This window comes from Heloderma suspectum, chromosome 4, assembly GCF_057233095.1.
Source record: "Heloderma suspectum isolate Gila_16-S chromosome 4, 16-S_ref, whole genome shotgun sequence".
Lineage (NCBI taxonomy): Eukaryota > Metazoa > Chordata > Lepidosauria > Squamata > Helodermatidae > Heloderma > Heloderma suspectum.
In genome coordinates this window covers 310,094,170-310,100,499 of record NC_139461.1, presented here as the reverse complement: position 1 = coordinate 310,100,499, position 6,330 = coordinate 310,094,170, and positions in this window count along the sequence as shown.

The following is a 6,330-nucleotide window of genomic DNA, read 5'->3' as shown; positions in this document are numbered from 1 at the left end:
GCTGCTGCAGCCGCAAATGGTGGTCGTCGTAGCAGCCACCATTTGCGTGGCTGCCTTTTGCCATGATAGGCTATGTAAATACTTACATAGCCTATCACGGCAAAGAGCAGGGGCGCAAATGGCAGCCGGCGTAGTGGCCAGAGCTGACTAGCAGCTGCCGGAATTGCGGCTGCGGCCGGCCCTGGCTGTTGGCTCTGCGGAGTTGCCGCAGAGTGGAGCTGGCCAGGGAGGATTCCAGGGGGAGGGACGGAGCGCCTCCCCCCCACTGTGGATGCCCCGGAACGGAGCCAGGTAAGGGATTCATACATCCCTACTTCCCCGTCAGCGCTATTTGTTCCCTTGAGGAGGTGATGCCGCGGCCTGAACCTGGATGTTCTTCATGCAAATCATGTGATCTGCCCCTGAGCCAAGATCTCTTCCCAGCAGATCTTTGCTGCACATAAAGTATATTCATGCGGAGTGTGGACACCTCTTGATGCCAGTCGCTGCTGGGGAACACGGGCCGGAGGGTGCTCTTGCACTCACGTCCTGCTTGTGGGCTTCCCAAGGGCAGCTGGTTGGCCACTGCGGGAACAGAATGATGGACTCGATGCTTTCCGTTCTGCTTGCTTGATCTGATCCAGCATGGCTCTCCTTATGTCCTTACACCAAGAATCAGAACTGACTGAGGGGAAAACCCAAACCAACACACACACAAGCAGGAGGGCTGTTGTCACTGAGACAAAGTCTCAGAAGCCCTTCCCTTTCTAGTTCTTTCTGCCCAGTGGCCAGCCTGGGCGAGCGGAGGTGCTCCAGAGCCTGAGAATATCGTGTTGCTCCAGTCTGTGGCTCAAGACGCAGGGCGGCTGCACAAGAGCTCTGGCCTCTCCGTTCCCTTGGCAGCTCCTGACAGCGGGTGAAAAGCCATGCGGGTACTTAACCCTCCCCCTGCCGGTCACTTTTTCCTTGGAATTCCTCCCCACACCAGGTTCCAGCCCTTGTTTACCTCACAGACAAAGCACTCTGAAGCGGGGAGAGCAGCTGGGACGGGGAGTTGCAGGGGGAACGTGGTGGCAGGGGAAGGGTTGAGCACCCACCCCTACCACTTCTCCGCTGCACCTCAAGCTGTCCAAAGAATGCTTGAAAGCAGCCTTCCCCAACCTGGTGCCATCCATATGTATTGGACCACAACTCCCAGCATCCCCCAAAGTGATGGCAGAGTTCTCTGGGGCAGCTGGTGGCAGTGGGGAGAAGCTGGCGGGTGGCGGCAGCAGCAACAGGCAGGTGTTTGCTCGCTCCTCCGCCCTCCCCAAATCCACTGCCTGAGGCAAAACGCTCCTCTTGGTTCATGGGAGAGCCGGCCCTGCACGATAGCCGTGCAGCGCGTGACCTGGCCCTCATTTGCCACAAGTACCGCCTGCCCTTGTGCCCTGCCCCACAAACCTTCCAGCTGCAGAGTACTATGCAAAGTGGTGGCTTGCGGAGAAACAGGCCGGCGTCTCGAGAGCCATGAAGTTTCCCATTCTGCAAACTGGTCTGTAGAATGTTATTAAAAAGGAGGGACTCTCCCTTTGCTTTCATGTCAGCTGCAAGGAGCTGCATGTAAATTCATTTCCTCAGGAGGAAGGCGTGTGTTTTTCTTGGGGTTCTTTTTTTCAGCAGCCCTGGGGGAAAAAAAGGATTCTTTTCTTGCAAGTGGGGAGGAGACGAGGCCTCCAAATCCACTTGGGTTTCACCGGATCCATTCCAGCCTGAGCGGAGAAGAAACCCACCGGCTGGGGTTTACCTATGGCTTTGAGAGGTCAAGGCATCTCGTTCAGCTTGCACACAGAGGGAGCGTTTGCCTATTTCTGGCTTCCTGAGACTATGAGTTATTGCCGAGAGATTTCCTTTCCTGTCTGCTCCTCTTTGCCGGAGATATTTACTCTTCTCTCACTCTCGCTTTCTCACCTCAGCCTCTGCTTCTCTCCCCTAGGGCTCCCAACAGAGCGCCCTGGAAGAGGGCAGGCAGCCAAGGAAAGCAGTCCGAAAGCTCCTTGCCACTTCCTTCCTCAGAGGTCGGCAACTCGGGGCATGTGACACTGTGACCCGGATCAGTCCAATGCCAGAAAATGCTGGGTTCACTCAGAGATTTGCAGCCTGAGAAGTGTAAGGTGTAACTTACATGCCAGGGAAGGAAAAGGGAAAGAAAGAAAAATCAAGAAATGGTGGGAGACTTTGTTTAAATCCCACATAATGCTTAGAACTTGGGGTCTTCCAGGAAACTGTGACCTGGTATATTGGCTATGGTGTTAGATGCAGGATGCCTGGGTTCAATTCCTCACTGGGCCATGAATTCATTTTGGCCACCTAATGCGAAGAGAAAACTCCCTGGAAAAGACCCTGATGCTGGGAAAGACTGAAGGCAAAAGGAGAAGGGGACGGCAGAGGATGAGATGGCTAGATAGCATCACCGATGCAATGAATATGAACTTGAGCACACTCCGGGAGAGAGCGCAGGACAGGAAGGCCTGGCGTGCTGTGGTCCATGGGGTCACGAAGAGTCGGACACGACTGAACGACTGAACAACAAAGAATAGTCACCATCTCAGCCTAATATCTTAGATCACAAGGTTGTTGAAAGGATTAAATGTGTATGGGGGAGGGAGCAACATGTACAATGCTCTGAACTTGGGGGAAGACTGGAATAAAAATGCAATAAATAAATTGATTGGCAGTCAGTTCTGGATAGGCTCTCCCTACCCCAAATAAAGCATAAAGGTAATACTAGTACTTATTAAATGCATATAACAATGAGGCACTATCTATCATTATTTTAAAAAACATACCGCTTTCTGAAAGCTTACACTTCAAAAACATCTTCACACCAGACATTCCAAGGCAGAATATGGCCTGGTTCACATAACGACAGCCCAGAGTATGGGTTGAGAATGGGTTGTTGTTGAATCGTGGGTTGTTGAATCGTGGGTTGTTGTTACGCACAAACTGAATTATGGTTTAACTATGGATTAACCATGGACAACCCAGGGTTCACAACCCAACAACAAACCATAGGTTCTTTTCCTGGGTTGTTTGTGGTTAGCAACCCATAGTTAAACCATAGCGCAGGGCTCGCACATAATGAAAACCCATGATTCAACGTCAGCCCATGGTCTGCGTTGTTGTTACATGCGAAACATGCCTATGGCTTGGAGGGCCTGACCAACAACTTTGATGGGACCTCATGGAAGAGGAGGAGACCTGTCAAGAGCGCTATTAGCCACGATAAAAAACGGAGCCTCCATGTTCAGAGGCAGTAACCCTCAAAAAAGGACGGGCTATTGTGTAGGCTTGTGCAGAAGAACTTCCTGGTGGATTGTGCTTTATGCAAAGCATGGATGCTGGCTGGCTTCCACCGTGCAGATGAACATTTCCTGTAATTATACAATATCCTTCCACCAGTGTGGCAAGGTCTTCCCTTTATACCCCCTGAGTCCTGGGCCCCTCTGACCCCTACATTCTCCAACCCATGGCAGTGCCTGCTCCAGGTTTTTTGTCGGAGTGGGTGGGGGACCCCTCCTTGCCACCATCACCCGGACACTTTCTGTCTCTCTCAGGCTCGAATCCCCACTACTGCCCACAGTGAAAGGGCCAGCACCCGGCAAGGGAGTGCAGGGGCAGTGATGGCTGTTGTTCCTTGTCCTCACTCCCCTCCTGCGCTCGCTCGCTCGCATTCTCTCACAGGGCCCCTGAGATGGAGAGGGCAAGCAGGGGGCAGTGGTGGTTCGCAGCGGATCCTCTGCTGAAGAGTGGGTGGGCCTGGGCAGATCCCTGACAATGCCAGCCCCTGGCGCCACCCCTGCCCCGTAGCACTGCCGCCACCCCGCCTTCTCAGCTCCCCCCAACAGCTGGCCCTGGGGGCAGGAGCAGGCTCAGCATGCAGCCAAGCACGGCACTGTTCCGGTCCCACCTCCCTCCTTCCTTCGAGCCATGTGAGTAGCTGGTGGCGGCGGCAGGCCACGGCAGCGCCCACAGCTTGGACTCCTGACTCAGGCGTTCCCCCGAGGAACATTTTGCTACTCATGCAGGGCACATGGCACACTGCAAGCCCGGACCAATATCTCTTCAAGAGCAGCCATTCCCCTCAAGGCTGATATTAAATCTAGAGCGTGTAGCTGATTCTAAGAGGTTTTTTTCTTTACTGTAATTGTGTGGGCCACCAATCCAGATTGGGGCCACCACCTGCGTGGGGCATGTGTGTTAAACCTTCCTGCCCAATGACCTCCCCCAAATTTGCCCCCCTCAGCCACCTGCCCAGCATGGGGGCTAAAGAAAGAAAGAAAAACTCCTTTAGTGCCAAACTCCATGGTTGCACTAAAGTAAAAAAGACGTTCGGTTCAGCTGCATACTATACATTTAACATAACAAGTAGTTTAGCCCTCATTTTGAAACCTGACAGTATTTATAGCTTTACTTTTGTTGACTGGTTTGTTGGCTTCTTTACTGGAAACAGCCAAAAGTCACAGGAACATCAGAAGCTGCCTTCTACTGAATCAGACCTTGGTCCATCTGGCCCAGTATTGTCAACGCTTACTGGCAGCAATGGCTTTCCAGGGTTCCAAGCAGGGTTCCAGGTGACTGGAAAACATCTTGGCCTAAATTTCTGAAATACCGCATTTTAACACAGCCTCCCCCAATCTGGCACCCTCCAGATGTGTTGGACTACAACTCCCATCACCCCAGCCAGCAGGCCTATTGGCTGTGGTTGCACTTGTGGCCCAACACATCTGGAGGGTGCCAGGCTGCTTTAAGAGGCCAAAGGGCAGTGAGGGTTGCCACCTTTTTCCTGGCTCTGCTCCTGTGCTCTGAACAGCAAACTCAGTCACCCTCATTCAGCAGGTGAACCTTTTCCTGTCATGCAGAGTAAAGCGACTACAAAAGTTCTTGACCTGCTTAAGGTAGAATGAAGCATTGTGCACAATCCCGTTGGTGACTTTTGTTGCAGAAAGAAAAGCCGCTTCAGAAGGGGGCAATTTGGAGTGAAGAAATGGCAGTGGGTGAGGAGGTGCTTAATCCAGCCCCCAGCCGCTAATATTCCTCTACAAGTTATTTCCTCCCCTTGTTCCCCTGCCTTTGGAGCTCCAGATGCTTGCTTGTGGGGGTAAGCATGTGTCTGGAACTCTGCAGGGGCAAGAGAAGCAACTGAGGGGGAGCTGCGGAGGAAAAGCGGAGGGAGGAGAAAGGGTTAAGTGCTACCATCCAGCTGCTTCTCCATTCTGAATCACCCCTTCCTGCAGCTCCTTTCTTCCCTAGAAAGAACAGCTATATGGTGGGTGTGTATAATGTTTAAGCCTGGCTGGGGCATGCTGGGAGTTGTAGGACCTTTTTCTATCTAAACATGCAATGGATTGAACTCTGAGAGCACAATCCTATGCATGGTTAGACAGGAAAAAAAAGTCCTACAACTCTCAGCATTCCTCAGGATCAAAGCAATCTTGAAGATGGCACCGGGATTCGCTTTTATTGGTCTCTTTCTCTTCTCTCTTCCTTTGGGGAGCCCGGAGCAACTTACAGAGGGCTCGCCCACGGTCTCTCAGGCGCATGCGGGCACAGTGGCAGACAGAGCTGAGGCCAGGTGGGAGGATGGCCTTGGTCCAGAAAGGCAGCTTGTCAACACTTACATACGTGCGCGAAAGGTAACTGTCAGGCCCCATCATTGCAGGCTTTTACAAGGCTCTGTCGAAGTCCTCGTTTACTCTGGCCTTACTTCCCCTGATTATGTTTTATTGAACTGTTCTGCTCTGTAGCTGCAATTACGTTGTAGGCTTGCGGTAATGTTTGATTGCTGGTGTTTTATGAACGTTTGCTGCCGTAGTACGTTTTTTTGTTACATGGAATTTAAAGCTGTACGCTGCCTTGGGAGGGCTTCTGCCCTGAAAGGTGGCCTAGAAATGTTTTAAAGAAATAAAAGTGAATAGCCTTGTTGTGTGCCCTCCCTGCCCCCTCCCCAGACTATTCTCTGGGCTCAGCTGTGTCACTGAGCTGGAGGTTATGCCTGCACTTGGCACCGTCTCCAACACGAGCCGTGCTCTCCGACTGCAAACTTGCTTTGATCCCGGCTATAATATTCTCCTGGAGACGTGGAGGCACGCAGCCAGCTCTGGCTTCTTTCCCACAGGCTGGCCCTGCGGGGATCTCTCTCTCTCTCTCCCCCCTCCCTCGCCAGAAAGGATCCTCCAGCAATCTCCCCTTCCCCAACCTCCTCCTCCTGTCACCCGCTATCCTCATGAAGACCACAGCAACACATACACAAAGCAGAGTTCGCTGCCACAGCCGGGAGGGAGAGTTTTCAATTTCAGAGGCTGGAGCAGC